This window comes from Hibiscus syriacus, unplaced genomic scaffold (genome assembly GCF_006381635.1).
Source record: "Hibiscus syriacus cultivar Baekdansim isolate YM2019G1 unplaced genomic scaffold, ASM638163v2 tig00110190_pilon, whole genome shotgun sequence".
Taxonomy (NCBI): domain Eukaryota; kingdom Viridiplantae; phylum Streptophyta; class Magnoliopsida; order Malvales; family Malvaceae; genus Hibiscus; species Hibiscus syriacus.
This window is the reverse complement of record NW_024062619.1, coordinates 36,319-53,955: the sequence shown is the minus strand read 5'-3', so window position 1 is coordinate 53,955 and position 17,637 is coordinate 36,319. Positions and strand designations below refer to the sequence as shown.

The following is a 17,637-nucleotide window of genomic DNA, read 5'->3' as shown; positions in this document are numbered from 1 at the left end:
CTGCACTTGCTTGAAAAATTCATCATAAACGATTAAGGTGTGTCGCTCACGATACATCAAATATTCATCCAAAACTGTTTCTATATAAGGAACGAGGTATTATAATATAGCTGGGAAATTCGTCAATAGTGCATTCCATCCCTCCCCTTTCATCTAATATTGGATCTATTTCAATATCATAAAAAAGGAATATATTGTGATACAAGGGGTTATATGATATGTTCTGCATTGATTATCCGAAAGCACATCAAATTAAACCCACACTTGAAATTCGTTTACCTCGCTGCTTCCTACATCAACAATAATAGGGTTAAGCTCTCTTCAACCGGCGAGGGAGTGAACATTTTGCTGAGATTTTAATAATTTTTTTATCTAAATAAGAAAAAAGTAAATTATCAATTGTCAATTAAATCACCCTATATTCCCATCATTTGAACCACAACTCCACGTGTTGTTCATTGTCAAATCTAAATTTAAATTAAACAATTTTTTTAGTATGAACCCCAGCTGTAAAAAAAAGAATACTTCCACCATCTCCTATACATTGTATTAAATTAATGTATTATTGTAGCTGAAATTATCTATCCTTCAAGACATTATGAAATGTCGAACTAACAAGTAACACAAATGACAAAACCTGTCCACAAACATCATAATCAAAAGCCAGCGTAATGTTTTTATTTTAAATAGTTATTATATAAGATGATTCTGAATTTTCATATAAATTGATTAATAAACAATTTATAATAATTTCTAAATTATAAATAAGAACTTAAAAATAAGAAATCATTGAATATATTGTAATTGGAGGAAGTATTTTTTTTTTTAGATTTTAGATTTAAGTATATAATTAGAAAATTATCATTAAAAAATAATTTAAGAATAAACATCAACGAAATTCGTATGTAGTATGTCATTCTTAACTTACCACATCGGCAACATAATTAATAGCCTCACACATTTGTAATTAATAGGTTGAGCATGAAATATTTTTCGTTTTACATAAAATTTTATTTTGTTTTGTTTTTCAAACTTGCAAGTAGCATTAACTCTGAATAGACTACACGTTGTTCTATGCATCATTAATACAAAATTAAAATATTATTATGTTCTTAAACTTGGGATAATAAAAGATTATCCATCGGTGCCTCAAGAGTGACGCGTTTTAATATTTGGTTATCGAGACTATCAACTTAAATATTCAAAAAGAAAAATTAATTAAAATTTATCATTTTATAATCCAATATCCGATATATATTATATTATATATATATATATATATATATATATATATATATCTAGTAATCTTGTAGTTTATGGAATTTTTCAACTTTTAATAATCCTCAAATAAAAAAACTACACTAAAGTTTCTCCTACCCTTTACATTTTTCAAAATAAAATTACTGGAAAATTTTGAATTGAATTCCATCTTAAATCTCAAATCACATAACACAATTATAATTTTTTAATAATAGTAACTGAATTTCATTGATAAAAAAATAGAATTATAATGCACCTAAATATAAAGAAAAAAAATAGAAATAATATACCAAAAAACTGATAAAAACAAAAAATACTAAATCCAAAGAAAAGAAGAAAAACAAAACCAATCCCTTGAGAATGAATACTAAAATTAAAAAATCTAATATTCTTCATAAAAACTTTTTATAAACTTTTAAAAAGAAAAAATTATAGAAATAAATTTGATGTTTTAAATTAGAAGTTATCATTATAATAACAAATAATAATTGAATAGACTATTATTAGACTTATTCGTTATAAAATGCAATCAAATTAATATTTGAAATGCATTTAAAAATTATTTACGTATGATGAAATTTGAGTAAGAATAAATCTAGAGATAACCAAAATATAATTTACTATATAAAATTTAAACCCAGATATTTTAAAAAAAAAAAATCAAAGACTATATAATGATTTTTAAAACATGTCTGGATCACCTGACAATTTTTAGAATGTCATCTGCTACCGTTATTTATGTTATCGCATATGCATAAAGCCTGAAGAAGATGTCCTACACTCTAAATAATTTTTAGAAGTTGTCGTCGTATATTTAAAGTGATTTCCAATAAGAACTATAACGAAAACTTTATAAAAAATAACTTTTCATTCGCTCTATATATTAAATTTTCTTTCAAACGCATTATTTAAAAAAATTTCCATTTATAATGAATATTGGTACTTATCATATCTACTTTGTGTTTGAAAAAAACGAAGAAAAAGACGTTGGTGATGAGTGATCGATTAACATGATTTAAAATCTTAATTAACAAGTATGTCTCATTGATTCAAACACTGAAATATATTAAGAAATGGATCAGGGGCTCGTACTACGAGCACAGCTGCATGTAGCTCCAATGTGTTTGGTTTAAATGCCTATGCTTTCGTCACCTTAATCCGTTTTCAATAAATTAATAGTGTTTATTACTCCGTAGTTTGTAAAACTTTGGGGTTTGAAAAAGGTTTAGGGTTGGCATTGATCCTATAAACCTTTTATTATGACATCTCGATGTGATCCTATAAACCTTTTTATATGACATCTCGATGTGATTAATGGGTCTATCTGATTTGAAAATTCAAAAAAAAAAAATCTATAAAAATATAGGCTTTGGCATTTTGGAGTTCTAAGAGATGGGATAAATGGGGTTTGAATCCTTAATCACGTGATTAGCACTTTCTTCAAAATCCAAGTTTGTTTTATGTTATCGTAGTGTCTTTGGCATTTTGTCATTCAAGGTGTTCTCGCAAAAGAGCTGACTACAGGTGAATCCTTTCAAATGACAGCTATTATTGAAAAACTTATTTGCTTGGAATGACGTCGAGAACAATCTTAGCATAAGAAAAAGAAAACGATAGTGAAAAAATCTAATTGTCAGACTTCATATTCAAAGAGACAATCAAAGAGCAGCTAAGAAGTTAAACAAAACGGATAATTTTAATATTGCCAAGACAAACGTGATGGAAGTCAAGAAAGACTTCAAGGAAAGAAACAATCTATGACTGAGTGTAAATTAGGATCAAAAGATGACGTTTTAAAATTTTAAGAAAAATGCTTTAATTGTAGGTTTGTAAAAAGGTTCAAAGCAAATGAAACTAATGGTGAGACATTAATTTTTAAAGAAATATTTAAATTTGACCTTTGTGTCGTGGTCTTTGAACTTAACTTGATTAATTTAAATTTAAGAAGTAATAATTTAATATTGGTGTCACACACTCTGTTTTAAAAAACCGGATCGACCGGCCGATTCAATCGGTTCAACCGGGAATCGTTGCTTAATCCATTCAATCTAAACCGGTTGAACCGCTATTAGTGAACCGGCCAGAACCGTTGAACCGTTCGAACCGGACTGGCTGAAAACTGGAAAAAACAGGAAAAACAGGAATTTTTGTTTTTTGTTTTTAAAAAAAAAATTAAACCAAACAACGTCGTTTGTTAAACGAGCCAAGTCGAACTCGAGTATTGCTGAGCTCTGAAGTGAAAGAATAGTTATATAATTATAGTTATATAATTTTGTTATGATTTTTAACCCCAAATTTATTTTTTAATTATAGTTATAATTATATTTATTATTTAATATGTTTACCGGTAGCATGACCGGTTCACTAACCGGTCCGGTTCTGAAAACCATGGTCACACATATATTTGCGATAGGATTATATGGAGAACCTCACGCTTCAGGCGTAGACATTGCTCAATTACATGTGAACCTGTTGTGCATCCTTGTAACATTTCGTGTACCTATTAATTATAGTTATATAATTTTGTTATGATTTTTAACCCCAAATTTATTTTTTAATTATAGTTATATATTATTTATTATTTAATATGTTTTACCGGTAGCATGACGGTTCACTAACCGGTCCGGTTCTGAAAACCATGGTCACACATCATATTTATTGCGATAAGGATTATATGGAGAACCTCACGCTTCAGGCTAGACATTGCTCAATTACATGTGAACCTGTTGTGCATCCTTGTAACATTTCGTGTACCTATTCGATTATGCACCGCAATACTTTATATGTCAATATTTGTATCTCAATTCTCAAACAGATATATATTCTATTTATATATATATAATAAGGAAGCAAATCATTAGAGAACAAAGTTTTAATTAAATTGATGAACCCATCAAATGATTTTAGGATTAAAGGGATTATCATTCTTTCAAACATCCTGGATTCAAGTAGTTTTATCTATGAGTGTGTGCGTGTTGTAATGTTTAAGAAAGATTCAGAATAGATATGCATTATAATCAACCTAAGCTATTAAAAACCAACACAGTCAAATTGATCGTTTTGTATAAAGAATGGATTCCTTTCAAAAGAAGAAACAACTACTTCACGGAGAGGAGCTTTCAAGTCTTGAAACACATTCATATAATGTATGCCACGTACATTTATCAAGTGAGAATGGTGTTAGTGCTTCATTTAATGTTTTCCGATTTATCTTTAATTGTTTGAAATCCATGGATGAATCCTTCGAGAAAAGGGATTAATACGAGTATCATAGCCAAAAGACATTTCCAATGTAATTAAAAAAATCAATTGAAATTGAAGTTAAACGTATTTATAAAAAGCTTCATTTCTAAAGAATTAAAGGAAGCTAACCTCATTCAAGACACTTTGAAAGGGTGTTAAATATTCTTTAAGAATTTTGGAAGAATTTTCCCTTTTATAAAAAAAAAAACTTTCCTAAAAAATATATTTTGTAATTTTGAAAAAAATATCAATTTTAATTACATGTTATATTTATTTTCTCTGTGCAATAACTTTCCTTAAAAGAATTACATGTCAAATTTAGCCGAAAGCCTAAAAAACTAATGTTAAGTCCGGGATAGTCACGAGATTTGAACTCAACGGATTTTGACTGATTCGACTTGATTAGATTGATTTTTTTAAAAAAAATTAAGTTTGAATCGGTCGGATTGAGTCTAGGGTGAAAAATATCCAACCCGACCAAAAAAAATATAATTATGCCATATATATTTAAGGATAATTATAATAATTCCTTATTTATATTATTTTTTACGATTATATTTATTTTTTACGAATAAAATAAAAATATTTTCTAAATATATTTATTTCGGATTTGATCAGATTGAAATCAATTTTTATCTAAAGAAGCGGGTTCGATTTCGGTCGGATGAAGCCACTCTAACATCAGGTCAAGTCGAATTTCGGATAGATAAGTTATATTTTCGAATCGAGTTGGTAAAAAATCCTTCTCAACCGACCCATACCCATCCCTAATTAAGTCTAATTAGTCCAAATCTAGGATGAAGTCCAAGTTCAATAACCTTTTATAACTCTCATACTTTATCAAGTCTTGTAGTTTAGATAAAAGAAAGTTTCTATGTAATCTGCCTAAGTTTAAGTTTTAGAGGCATATAAATAGGTACTCTTATAAGTATTCTACATCATTCAGAAAATTAAATAATTTTTTTTAAAAGATTCTCTTTGTAAGTTATTTTCTTTTGTTCAAGATTTTCATTATTTTTTCTTGCTTTCAAATGTGAGCCTTCCATTACGTTACGTCTATTATTTAACATTTAATCCACCATCTAGCTTGTTAAAGGCGTTGGATCCTTAGAAGGTTAGACGTCAAATAATCTGCATATAATAGGAATTCTGAAAACTATAACAACCTATGTTTCGGGGTCTATATATTTATCACCTTTCTTTTAAGCTTTACAATCGGATCCTTGAAGTGTTATGGTGCAAAAAAGGATAAAGGTCATAAAGTAGGAATACTTTTTAACTATGATTTGAGGAAAAGGCAAAGCATTTCAGTTTGTGGTGTGTTCATAGAGTGCAGATTTTAAAATTGAATCCAAGGATTTGCAGTTCTAAACAGCAGGAACTAATCCAGATGAAATTATATCTCAAAAGTTGTATTAACAAAATAGTCAATGATGTAGAAATTATCAAGTTTTTCATTTCGTTTCATGTATACCAGAAAGGATCAAAATTACAAAATTTTTCATCCGCAAATTCGATTTCTTTTCCTTATAAGTTTAGAAACATGAGCAATTGTGCATAGATTCTAATAATTCGATTTGCTGTAAAAAAAAAAAACTAAGAGATGAAGTTTTAGTTTGTACTGGAAAAAGAGGAGGCCTGCAACTTGCCAAAGTTGTATGTTTAAAGCCACCCCCATATGCTTGATTTTCCTCTTGTGATGCCGTTCTTTCTTGGCAAATTGTTGTATGTTTCTAACGCTGGACACGCGTAAACGACTGAGATTTTCCCTGGAAATCTTTGAAAGACCTCTCCTGCAAATTAATCACTCAAATCTGTAAGGCTTAATCAACAAAGATGTATTCAACAACCTTCATGTTTAATATTAATGCATCGACTTACTTGATTGGAGTTGAGCCATGAGTTCTGATAGTTCATATAAAGGTCCATTAGAATTAGTGGAAGTTGATGATGAAGACGAAGATGCATCGTCTAACATGTCTGATATTGAAGAACAAATGTTGAAGAATCCTCCATGGATGTGATGATGATTTACAAGTTAAAGTTTCATCATCATCGTTTCCATGTTCGTCCATTGATGATCTCCTTTTCTATCATTCTGATGATGATGATGATCGACAAAGCCTGGGACTCGAACAATTCTTTAATATCATCTTCTTCACCCATTTCTGATAACTATCGAACAAGAAAAATTTCAACTAATGGAACACATGAAGTTGAAACCTGAAGAGGGTTTATGTTTATATAAAGAAATAAGGGATTAGGTGGTTTTTTTTCTTTATAAAAAAAAAAAAAGAGGATAATGATTCCATGACAGCAAATACACAAATTTTCCGTGTTGTTCAAGGGGACAAAAAGAGCTGTTTCATGCAACATGCTAAGATAACATACTCATCTGCGTGTGGAAGTCTACATTCATTATGGATATAATTTATGTAATAATGATAACAAATTATTTGCTTTTCATATAAATATCAATTTTAAATATCGCCATAAAATAAATATATATTTGTATTTAGAGTTATATCTACTCATATTTAGGGTCCCAACAAACATTTGTAGGGTGTGTACGTTGTTAATGATTAAGAGAGATTATGAACATATACTAATTTATAATCATCACATACTATTCAGAAAGATAATTGAGTGAAAAATGACGACGTGATTTATTTATTCAGTGAATATCTTATCATTTCATATTGTTAATTTTAACCGTTTATTTCATTCGTACAATGATCCTAAAAAAGCACAAATTAAACAATCTTAGTGATGAAATAGATGGTTTTATCTTAGAGAGGTTCGAGCATGACGTATGTAAGAGGTGTTTTGAATATTATTTCCAAATAATTAAAAATCTTTCGAACATATACCAAACTAAAGTCTATATATATTAATCGAGTAATTAATTATTTTATGATTATAATAGAAATTTAATGATAATGAATAACGTAAAGAGGGTTGGATGAAATTCCATGCACCTTGCTAGTTTGCTTAGTTAGATGGGTCATTGTCAAAAAGTAATGGCGCCCTTCCATTTATTTAATAAAGTGGATGGCCCTTCTCCATATATTCGACATTATCTTTCTTTTTATTTTCTGAATTTATTCTCAGAATAAAAAATGGATAAGTTCGTTGCCTTTCAATTTCAGAGCCCAATCCTCAGTGACTCACCCTCTCGTAATCATTAACCACACACCTTTTCTATTTCTTTCTATTTGAAATTTTCCATTGAATATTAATTATTGCACTTTTATTTCGTCAAAATCGTGTCAAATTGAACTTCAACCCTCTATAGTATTTTTTATTTTATTTAGTTCGAAGGTAAAAAGATGAGAAAAGCTGAAGATTTAATTGGAATATAAAATTATTAAGAGTAATTTTTATCATTATAAATCAGATTAATAAATTTTATAAAATTTAAATATGCCATATCAATTACTTAACGTATGTGTCATTATCTCATTAAAAATCAATTAAATATTTAAAAAATTATTGATCTTACTTTTTTTTTTCTAAAATCAAGTGACAAAAAATTATCTTTTTGTTTGTCTAGTCCAATAACTGAATGCAGTTCACTTTAATAAAATGATTAAATTAGATTGAGCATTCACTTGACATAAATGAAATAAAATATAAGGAATTAGTGAAAATTTATAATATAAGGGTTTAGTATGTAAATTTCTTCTGTTTCAACTCCCTAGATAGGTGGTATGATATTTGACATGCTTCGTTTGATTGATCGACTCCATTCGCTAATGCATTAATAAATTAAAGTATACAAGTGTAAATAGGGATGGGTAGGGAGGGTAGTCACAATTGTTTTTTTAATTAAAAATTATTATATTTTTAAATTTTGTATATATTTTTTATTAAAAGTATGCGTTTGTTGACTCATAGAATTTTAAAGCTTGTCTATTAAAATTTTTAAAATTTTGTTTTTTAACATAAAATCCTACTGTCACTGAGTTTAACATCTTATGTTGGAATTAAATAATGAAAATATATATATATATATATATATATATATATATTTATAGATAACCTAACGTCAGATTTGATATTATATTTATTAAATATAATAAAATTAAGGTTTAATGAATAAATAACGGTACAAACTTAATTGAATATTTGTAATAATATAAGGGCTTATTTGTCATTTTTCCAATTTAAATCCGCTAGATAAGTAGTACAATATTTGACATGTTTTTTTAATAGTACAGAATAATTATAATATAATCTATTTATAATCTTTTTTAGTTATTTATAACTCACACATCCTATAGACACATATGCTCAAACTTAAGACATCTAGAAATAATATCCCTTTAACTATTAAGATCGCTTGTTAAGCTCGACATGTTTTATTTGATAAATAGTATGATATTAAAGTTTAGAATATATTTTTCTCAATTAAAATAATATAATAATATTGACCCATGATCTCCCTAATCTAAATTATTAAAGATGTCCTCTCAGATAAAACCAATCCAAGTCAATTTTATAATCATACATCATCTAACATCAAATTTGATATTGTATTTATTATTATTACTATATAATACTCAAAATAATAACAATTTTTTTAAATTATGAATTCGAATGTATTTAAGTGTCATCCTTTTAAATAAGGTTTTTGAAAATCACGAGTTTGAATTCATCTCACAATAGTTGATTTAAATTTGGAATTCATCAACTAATCTTAGTGATTAAAAAGAATGTTATTCTTCCTAAATATCCTAAGTTCAAGTTGTTGTTTCTACGAGTATGCGTGTCTTACCAAATTAAAAAAGATTCTTAATAAATATATACAACCTTGTAATCATCTGAATTAATAAAAATTAACTTAAATTTTAGAAAATCATCTTATAACAAATTCCACCAATACCATAACATGAAGAAATCCAACAACATATATATTTTAGAGACTTGCCAAAATGAGAGAACAAAGGAAAAAAAGGCCTAGCAAAACCAGAAATCATTCGCATGATTTATTATCCTCACAATTCCAAAAGAAAAAAATTCAAAGCCGGTTCCTGGCCATGGAGGAGAAAGATGCAAAAGCCCAAAAGCAACAGGAAATCAAAGAGCTTGGGGGAGCGAGAGGTTAAGGCCTACATACCCTGATCAACAAGGTAATCACCCACCTCAACCACCATGTTGCACTGTCCGGGCGTCACCGGTTCTTCGTATATCCCAAAAATCAATGCTTGTCCTGTCTTCTTCACGGTCACACCACCAGCACCCTGGAAAGTTAATCATAATAATGAACACGTATGATCAGGCCGATTCAAAAAAAATTAGGATGAAAACATATATATTTCAGATAGAAATTTTGTATTTTAAGTGGACACAATATATTACATAATTAACAGAAGAAGAAAATCAGACTTCAAATCTACTATAATATGGAAAACTCATTCTACAAATTGTTTTCTAATTAACCCAACTTCAAAATATTATCATAAGCAATAACAAATAATTCAAATTCAATGATAAATGAAGAGTAACTTTGACCTTCTTCCCACGAACCACTGGCTCCCCTGGATCACCATGTACTTAGCGCCACCAAGGTGCAGCCCAGTTGGTGCCAGAGACCCAGGCATCAAAATCTTTCAAGATCCAGTGATCTCTTCAGGCTTAAACTGTTAACAAAAAGAGTGAAGATCGCAAGAAAATATGGTGTTAATAGATCCTGAGGAGTGTCTATCATGGATTTAAATTGTGATTGTAATCATGTTTGTGGTTACATTATATTTATCGTAGTTATAAACATAAATATTATTACGATTATTGTAGATATTTGTAAAATATATTATTATCGCAATTAGCTGCTATGTATTAAATTATGGTCACAAATTCGTAATTCATTGTTATCGGTATGATTCTGTTATTCTATTACCTACCGCTATTTAAGTCTCCAAGTGTATATGAAGAAGATTATGATGAAGAATTAGATGAGATGTGATGAGAGACCTTAGGAAAAGCAGAGCTCTGGGCCCAAACACTGCCGTCGAGACCGATGATAGCGGCGGCGGTCAAATGATTGCCGTTCTCGATTTCACACATCAAGTGCTCATCAACGTAAGTTTGCCACGACATTCTTGTTTGTTTCTTTAGATCAAAACTCAAAACACCCACAATTTTTAAATATCTTCTCAGCTTTTCCCAAAGGCCGAGCAGTATAAATAGCAGGGATTTGTGGTTTCAAACTGTGCACCCATGCAAAAAGGAGTTAATCGTGGGATGGAGCTGCTGACGTTCTGCCCATGGTCTTGCCACCTCATCATGCACGGATTTTTTTTCAAAACAACCCCTGAACTGGCCAATCCAATCCAACCCAATTAATTAATTAATTGCCTTTTTTTCTATATTTTATTTTATTTATTTAACAACTTGGACGTGTTATAAATCAAACTTTCTTGAATGAAATTATTTTTAAGAAATTATATATTTTCATGCGAAAATCAAATGATCACGTTAATTATACTCTTTTGCATATCTTATTTTGGATTAATTTCTTCTTCTTTTTTATCATTTTTCTTACGAATTACTAACAATAAACTCCTAACAGCTTTCCTAACTGACTCTACAACTAGCTGCATTCATTTATAAACATTACCGATGGCAAATAAACTCAGCTTTACATATCTCAACAGGCAGTAATCTCGCGACGAACGGCTTCATCATGAAAAAAAAATCATTACTTGGGATGAATCGAGGGATTCTATAAAGTATGAAACAGACTTTAAGAGTTTAATAATATGAATTGTTGGAAACCTGCAAAAGAGAAGCTAAACATGTGGTAAGCAATTAGCGTGGGGGGTGGGTTTCAATAGCACGCTTTGGGTTGAATCAAGGAGATGGCTGATTTGGACTCGCAAAGTCTTACAGACTACATTAAAAGAGTAAAGTGATCCCAATCACTACTTTCGGTCCCTTCATCTTAATCATAAGTGCTATAATTACAAAGCTTTTAGAGCTTTCAACTCTAGTTACAGAATCATGATTAAAGGATTTGGGATTATTTTCTTTTGCATGTTAATGATTAGTGATGAGTTATGAAGGGATGAAAAGATCATGGGTGGTGGATATGATTAGGTTTTAAGAAGAGACAACTATGTGTTGACTTGGGACCTAAGTTTTCTAGTGCCTTGACTTGTGACCTAAGGAACTTAAGATAATTTGCAGCTTCATCAAGCATTGATGCCGTATCCATCTTGTTCCCACCAGGGACCAGCCTCTGCAAAACCCTAATTCTCTCACTTATCCTTTCCCTCCTTTGTCTTGCAGCTACGGTTTGTGGATCAGTCGAGATCCTAACGTTCTTCCTCTTTGGTTTCTCCACCACTTCCGTGCCTAAGTTCACTGGCCTGAACGCTGCTGCTCGATAAATCATCTCTTTCATTTGCGCAATGGCCTCCGGATCAGGCTCATCCATGGAAGATGATGCTGATGAACAACTTGGAAGCTGAAAATTTATGTTGGATGAGCTTGGGACCGCCTTTTCTAATCTGGCTTTCTTTTCTTTGGGTTGATTCTCAGTGACGAGTTTGAAACCACTTTCTGTTGCAGAAGAACCAGAAGAAATTAACCAAAATTTATACCTACTTTGAACTCGTCATTGCCTCTCTTTGAAGAACCGGACTTCGTTTCCGATCTTTTGATGTTGTTGATGTATTGATCCGAAGAACTCTGGGACACCGTCTCGTTGCCGGTGTTTACACCATTGTTTGCCGACTCTCCGAATGAAACTGCAGTATTAGTAGTAGTACTGGTAGCAACAAAGTTCCATAAGCTGTTACAACCAGAGAATATCATTGAAATCCCATCATCTTCAACTGATGTATTGTTTCTATGAGTAGCTGAGAGCAAGCAATCAAGGGACTCAAGAGAGCTTGTTGTTGTTATTGTTGTTTTTGTAGCACCAGCCATGACTTGCGAGTGAACCGCCATGCCCATATCAGAAATTGAAGCTGATGATCTACTCAAAAAGGGAGAAGAGAAACGTACTTGTGTTAAACCATCTCTCCATTTCAGCATATCAAAGTTTGAGGCAACGTTCACTGAATCTGATGCAGCAGGAAATAGTGTTTGTGGAACCATTTCAGATACTCTATCTGAATCTGGTCTTATATGGAATTGTTGAATTGGATTAATGAAGATATCTTCTGGCAGATTCATCTTGTCACCATAAATGGAAGAATCTGAGTTGGAAATTAAGAAACTGTCTTCCACTTCTGAGCTATCCCATCCCAAGCCACCATCCATGGCTGAAACCTTTTATTTTCTGAGCCAAGATAAAAGGATAAAATAACTTCAACAGTTAGTCCAAGGATTGAAAGAAACAATAGTTGATGGAACTTTGAGTAAAACTACATACCAGAAAAGTAGCCAACAAATGAAGAATATTTTCTGCAGTTCTTCTAACAGAGAAAAATTTCGATCAAACCAAACCCTCTCTAATTAGTTCGTAATCGTGAAGAAAAACCACTGCTAGCTAGCATCAGTCAATGCAACTGAATGAAAAAAAAACGAAAACAATTGTAGAAATTGCCCCAACAAAACTATAAACATGAAAGTATAAACAAAGTCTATATGCAAAGAGTTAAGGGAATTAGATATTTCACCTACCTTGACCTATTCTGGAGTAAAACACTAAAATGGTTGACACAGTAATATGTTTAAAAAGCATATGCTTGTTTATATAGATAGGAAGAATAATAGAATATTATAAAAGTATAATATATATATATAATATATGAAAAAAGGAGAGGGTATCTTATATAAATAAATTCATAATTAATATGAAAAAAAAGGAGAGGGTATCTTAGTATAAAATATAATTTCATAAGTTGAAAAGATGTATAATCAATAATGTGGGGTTCGAAAAAGATAAGGTTTTTTTTTGGGTCTGTTTGGTGGGTGTGTAAGAGTATATATTTCTGCAGATAGGGAGCATTAGAGAAGCATATTTCAATCTCAACTATATAGTTTATACATATATTTTTAGTGGGGAAATGATCTGACATCCTTTTGGTTGCTTATGTAAATTCCATGCGCATCATGACTTTCAGGAAAAAGAAGAAAGAAAACTGCAGTCAAAACAATAATCTTTTAACAGGATTGCTTTCTCTTTCTAAAAGCTTTACATTAATCATAGTTTTAATCATGACTGATCCCAGTTTCATTCTCACTAAATTAAGCTGTACTCAAATTTCAACATTTCTGCACAATTTCATCATTAAACAGGGGGTTGAAACTTGAAAAAGTAACGGCAGTGACATTTCTTAGGATTGATTGCAAATTTGAATAAACAAGAGTAGTGGGGGACTGTCACAAGGTTAAGAACAATTGAAAAAGATAAATTTGCAGTCTAAAAGTAAAGGGTAGTCAGAGGATGATAGGAAGAAGATAACAGATAGAGAAAGCAAGCTAAGCAAGCTTTTGTCTCTTCAACATCCAATAACCTTAAATCTACACATACATACATTTCTCTCCTTTTTCTTTTCACTTTTATAAAAAATACAGATAGTTATACTTGCTAGAAGGAAAGGAAAGAAAGATAAAAAAAGAGAGGGTTTAAGAGTGGACTCCCTAGCATTGCTTTTATATGCTATGCCACCTTTCCCTTGCATATACGTTTACTATCTATTTTTTTCCTTCACCAAGTCAGATAACGAGTGGGAATTTATATATATGTATATGTATGTTATATATTGAGGGCATCAAATGAGGTTTTACTTGAAAGAACCCAAATTGGAGTTGGTCTTAAATCCTAGAGTGGTGAGTTTGACACTTGAACGTGATTTCTAATATCACAATTATGGAACTATGACCTTATTGAAAGATATATGTAAGTTGTCTCGAACTTTAATTGGTGGACTTGGATCTTCATCAAAAATTACAGTGCCACCTATTGTAAAACAAAAATACTAATTAATTAGAAAAAACAAATATGAATGGGAAAACCTTGAGTAAGATGACATAACGCAGCAGTAATTTAATACTTATTCAATTGTAAATAATATTATAATAATTAATTTGAAATTGAAAGTAGTCCAAAGTAGCTTTCGGACTTCAAGAAAAAATTCGAAGGATAAAAGATTGCTAAAGGATATGGTTTTTCCTTAAATTGTCATATAAATTACATTTAGTATTTAAACTGTCAAGCTGATTAAAGACATGCCATTAATCATGCCGACGAAAAGTTGATCATGCCGGCAAGAGTTGAAAGAAATGTAGGTCATCAAGTATTGTCAATCGGAAAGAAATTTTCATGAACCCTTTCCACCATATACCAATAGCCCAATCAATTAAATGAATACACATCAATTTTTCCATGTCATATATAAACAAGGATTCTATTTTTCAAATCAATTTCTTCATTAATACATATCAAATTAAACTTAAATTTAGGGGTTGTAATTAGAATCTTCATTAATGTTCTTTCTTCTCCACTCACAAGACAATCTTTTCTCATAATCTTAGTTACTTTAGTCATCTTGTCGTTGCAATATCGAGATGAAATGCAGGCGTTACGGTGTTGTTTAAGCGGGACAAAAATCTATTTTATTTTTATATTTTTCTTTTGGTTTGTTTTGTGGTTTTGTGAGACAATGAAGAATCTTAAAAAAAGTTCTTACAACCTTGAAAAAAGACCTTATCAATTTAGGAGATGATCTTCGATTTGAAGATAATGCATATCAAATATGACTCACTTGAATATTAAAGTTGAGAGAAAAACAGTTCAAAGTTGTGAATTTTATGTGTAAACAAATTTAGTGGGTAGCTGAATACAAACAAGCAAAGAAGGAAAGGTGGGAATTAAGGGGTTGGTTAGAAAATGTTAGGTGGTTGGAGTGGCGGCCGAGTGTTGCCATTTAAAGCAATGAAACTAAGGTGTGGAGGGAGTATGTATTGTTAAGCGTTGAGAGGGTTGATCGATTGGAAATTCCCAGTGAAGTGATGGCTTGGAGACAAAGATGCCAGAGAACAGATAAGTGTGCTTCAAAGGTTCCAAGCAACTAAGAGAAAGTAGGAGAAAGAAGATGTTTTGTGAGTGGGAAAGAAAAACGATAATGAGATTCTAAAAATAAATTTTAAATTTAAGGTTAATTTGATATGTATTAATGAAGAAATTGATTGGAAAATAGAATCTCTATATATAAATGACATGAAAAAAGATTAATGTGAATTTATTAATTGGTTAAGACTATTAATGATACGATGAGAATAGTCTATGAAATAATTTCTCGTCATCGGAGCCTAATATTATATGTATTTTTTTATAAAATAAATGGGATGGTCCAAGTCTAAATTAATGCTTCCTTCAAAGGAAACGAAAAACTCTAAATTAATGACGCTATCTCTATAAGCCTCCCCGAGTTATTTCTGCAAAACTCTTAACCGAAGTGAGCACGTGAAGGCAACGCTCGGGATCTCACGTGGCGCGTCATGATTGGGCGGTGCCACAAAAGATAGCCATCTCCCACGTGGGGGAAATCTAAACAGTGAAGAGCTTGGAGTGGGGGACCCTGAAATTTTCTATCATCAGATTTGATGTCCAATTCTCACTTTCAACGGTTCAGATTGCGATTTGCATCTACATCACTCTATTCCTTCATGTCATGTTGAGGTCGTCTTCTCAAATTATTTTGTTTTCAACGGTTTTATTGAAATGTAAGATAATATTACACCGTCCAAATTCAAATATGGTTTAATCTATTAATTATGGATATCTAGCAAGTATCAATTGCCATATGGGAGGTGTTCAATCCAATGATAAAAAAACTACTGATTATACTTGGTTTAACCCAAAAAAAATAGAAAAAAAAATATTTTTTTTAAATAATTTAGAGTTATTATAAGATAATATATGATTAATCTTTTTAATTAATTAACAATACATACACCGTAAATATAACTACTCAAATTCAAATCATTTAAAAGAAATAATATATTTTTGTAACGGTAAGGGAATGGTAATACAAATTAAAGGTGGTCCAAAGAAGCAAGCATGGGTTTTGTAACGGTAAGGGAATGGTAATACAAATTAAAGGTGGTCCAAGAAGCAAGCATGGGGCGCAGCATTCTCAAAAGACCTAGAAACTTTGGCAACCCCACCCCAAGTTATTTAGAATCATCTCAATCAAAATTGACTTAACCTAATCAATTGAAATGATGAAACCAAATGAGTTCTTTTCCATGTATCAAACAAAACGTAGGTTGTCATCACTCCCCCTTACTAGCCAAAATAAGAAGAAAGTAAAGGAGATGGTCGGGAATATGTCGTCGGCAAAGGGCGGTTTGGTTGTGCATGCATGCATGTAGAAAAGATCTGTCACATTCCATGGCTTTATTAAGCTCCATGGGGTGGGTGATGAAGGGTCGTTGTTGTCCCCATTGCTAGTGATCATGAAGATGATCCTATTCTCCGCTCATGATGCTGACCCCCATTCTAAATCAACCCTTTATGCCCCCACTTCATCTCCATTTCTATTCTTATATTCCTATTCCCATGATACAATGGCATACACAAGGATTAATCGAGGGGAACAGATAGTCGGTTTCTGAAAATTTTAATTTCTCATATAATTTACTTATTTATTGATAATTTGTTTTTGTATGTAAAATTTTACAAGTTTGTCTAATTTTCTTAGTCACTTAATTATTTTTTTTTCAAAATCATCACTAACATTACATTTTAGTTCATTTTGGTCACTCACCGTTAAATAATTATTGAAAAAATAGTTGAGTGACCAAAACGAAATAAAAGTGATAGTGGGTGACTAAATATGTAGTTTTTTTTCACAATCTTCATTGCAGAAAATATTATTTCCATACTTGGCATAACAATCCAGATTTTGGCCGATATGAATCTGACTCTAGTATTATAGTCCTTCATTCCTCACTCGACTCAATTTTTGGGTTAAAAAAATCCATACACGACCCAATCTGACACAACTATATATATATAGAGATAATATACTACAAATACTTGGATTGGATTAGGTCAGAAATTTTCACCCTAAACTCGACTCAATCTGATTTCAAAATTTCAAATAAAAAATTGAACTTTGCAGGATATCGAAACTCGTTTGATCTAAATTTCATGCTCATGGAGACATCAATAAA

General features: G+C 30.8%; 2 long non-coding RNA genes and 1 pseudogene across 3 annotated transcripts; all 3 read right to left on the bottom strand.

Moving 5' to 3' along the window:
- Positions 1-3,870: 3,870 nt before the first annotated feature.
- On the bottom strand, positions 3,871-6,743 carry LOC120217846. Of its 2 annotated transcripts, XR_005525195.1 has the most exons (3): positions 6,385-6,743; positions 6,126-6,296; positions 3,871-4,014 (listed from the first exon to the last, which is right to left on the bottom strand). It is a non-coding gene; the product is annotated as an uncharacterized LOC120217846 (long non-coding RNA). The 2 variants fall into 2 exon arrangements; XR_005525194.1 differs by lacking the exon at positions 3,871-4,014 and having other exon boundaries at positions 5,965-6,296; positions 6,385-6,736.
- Positions 6,744-9,366: 2,623 nt separating this feature from the next.
- Positions 9,367-10,669, bottom strand: LOC120217848. The gene is made up of 3 exons (XR_005525196.1): positions 10,477-10,669; positions 10,018-10,145; positions 9,367-9,746 (listed from the first exon to the last, which is right to left on the bottom strand). It is a non-coding gene; the product is annotated as an uncharacterized LOC120217848 (long non-coding RNA).
- Positions 10,670-11,563: 894 nt separating this feature from the next.
- LOC120217854 lies at positions 11,564-12,879 on the bottom strand (annotated as a pseudogene).
- Positions 12,880-17,637: the final 4,758 nt, after the last annotated feature.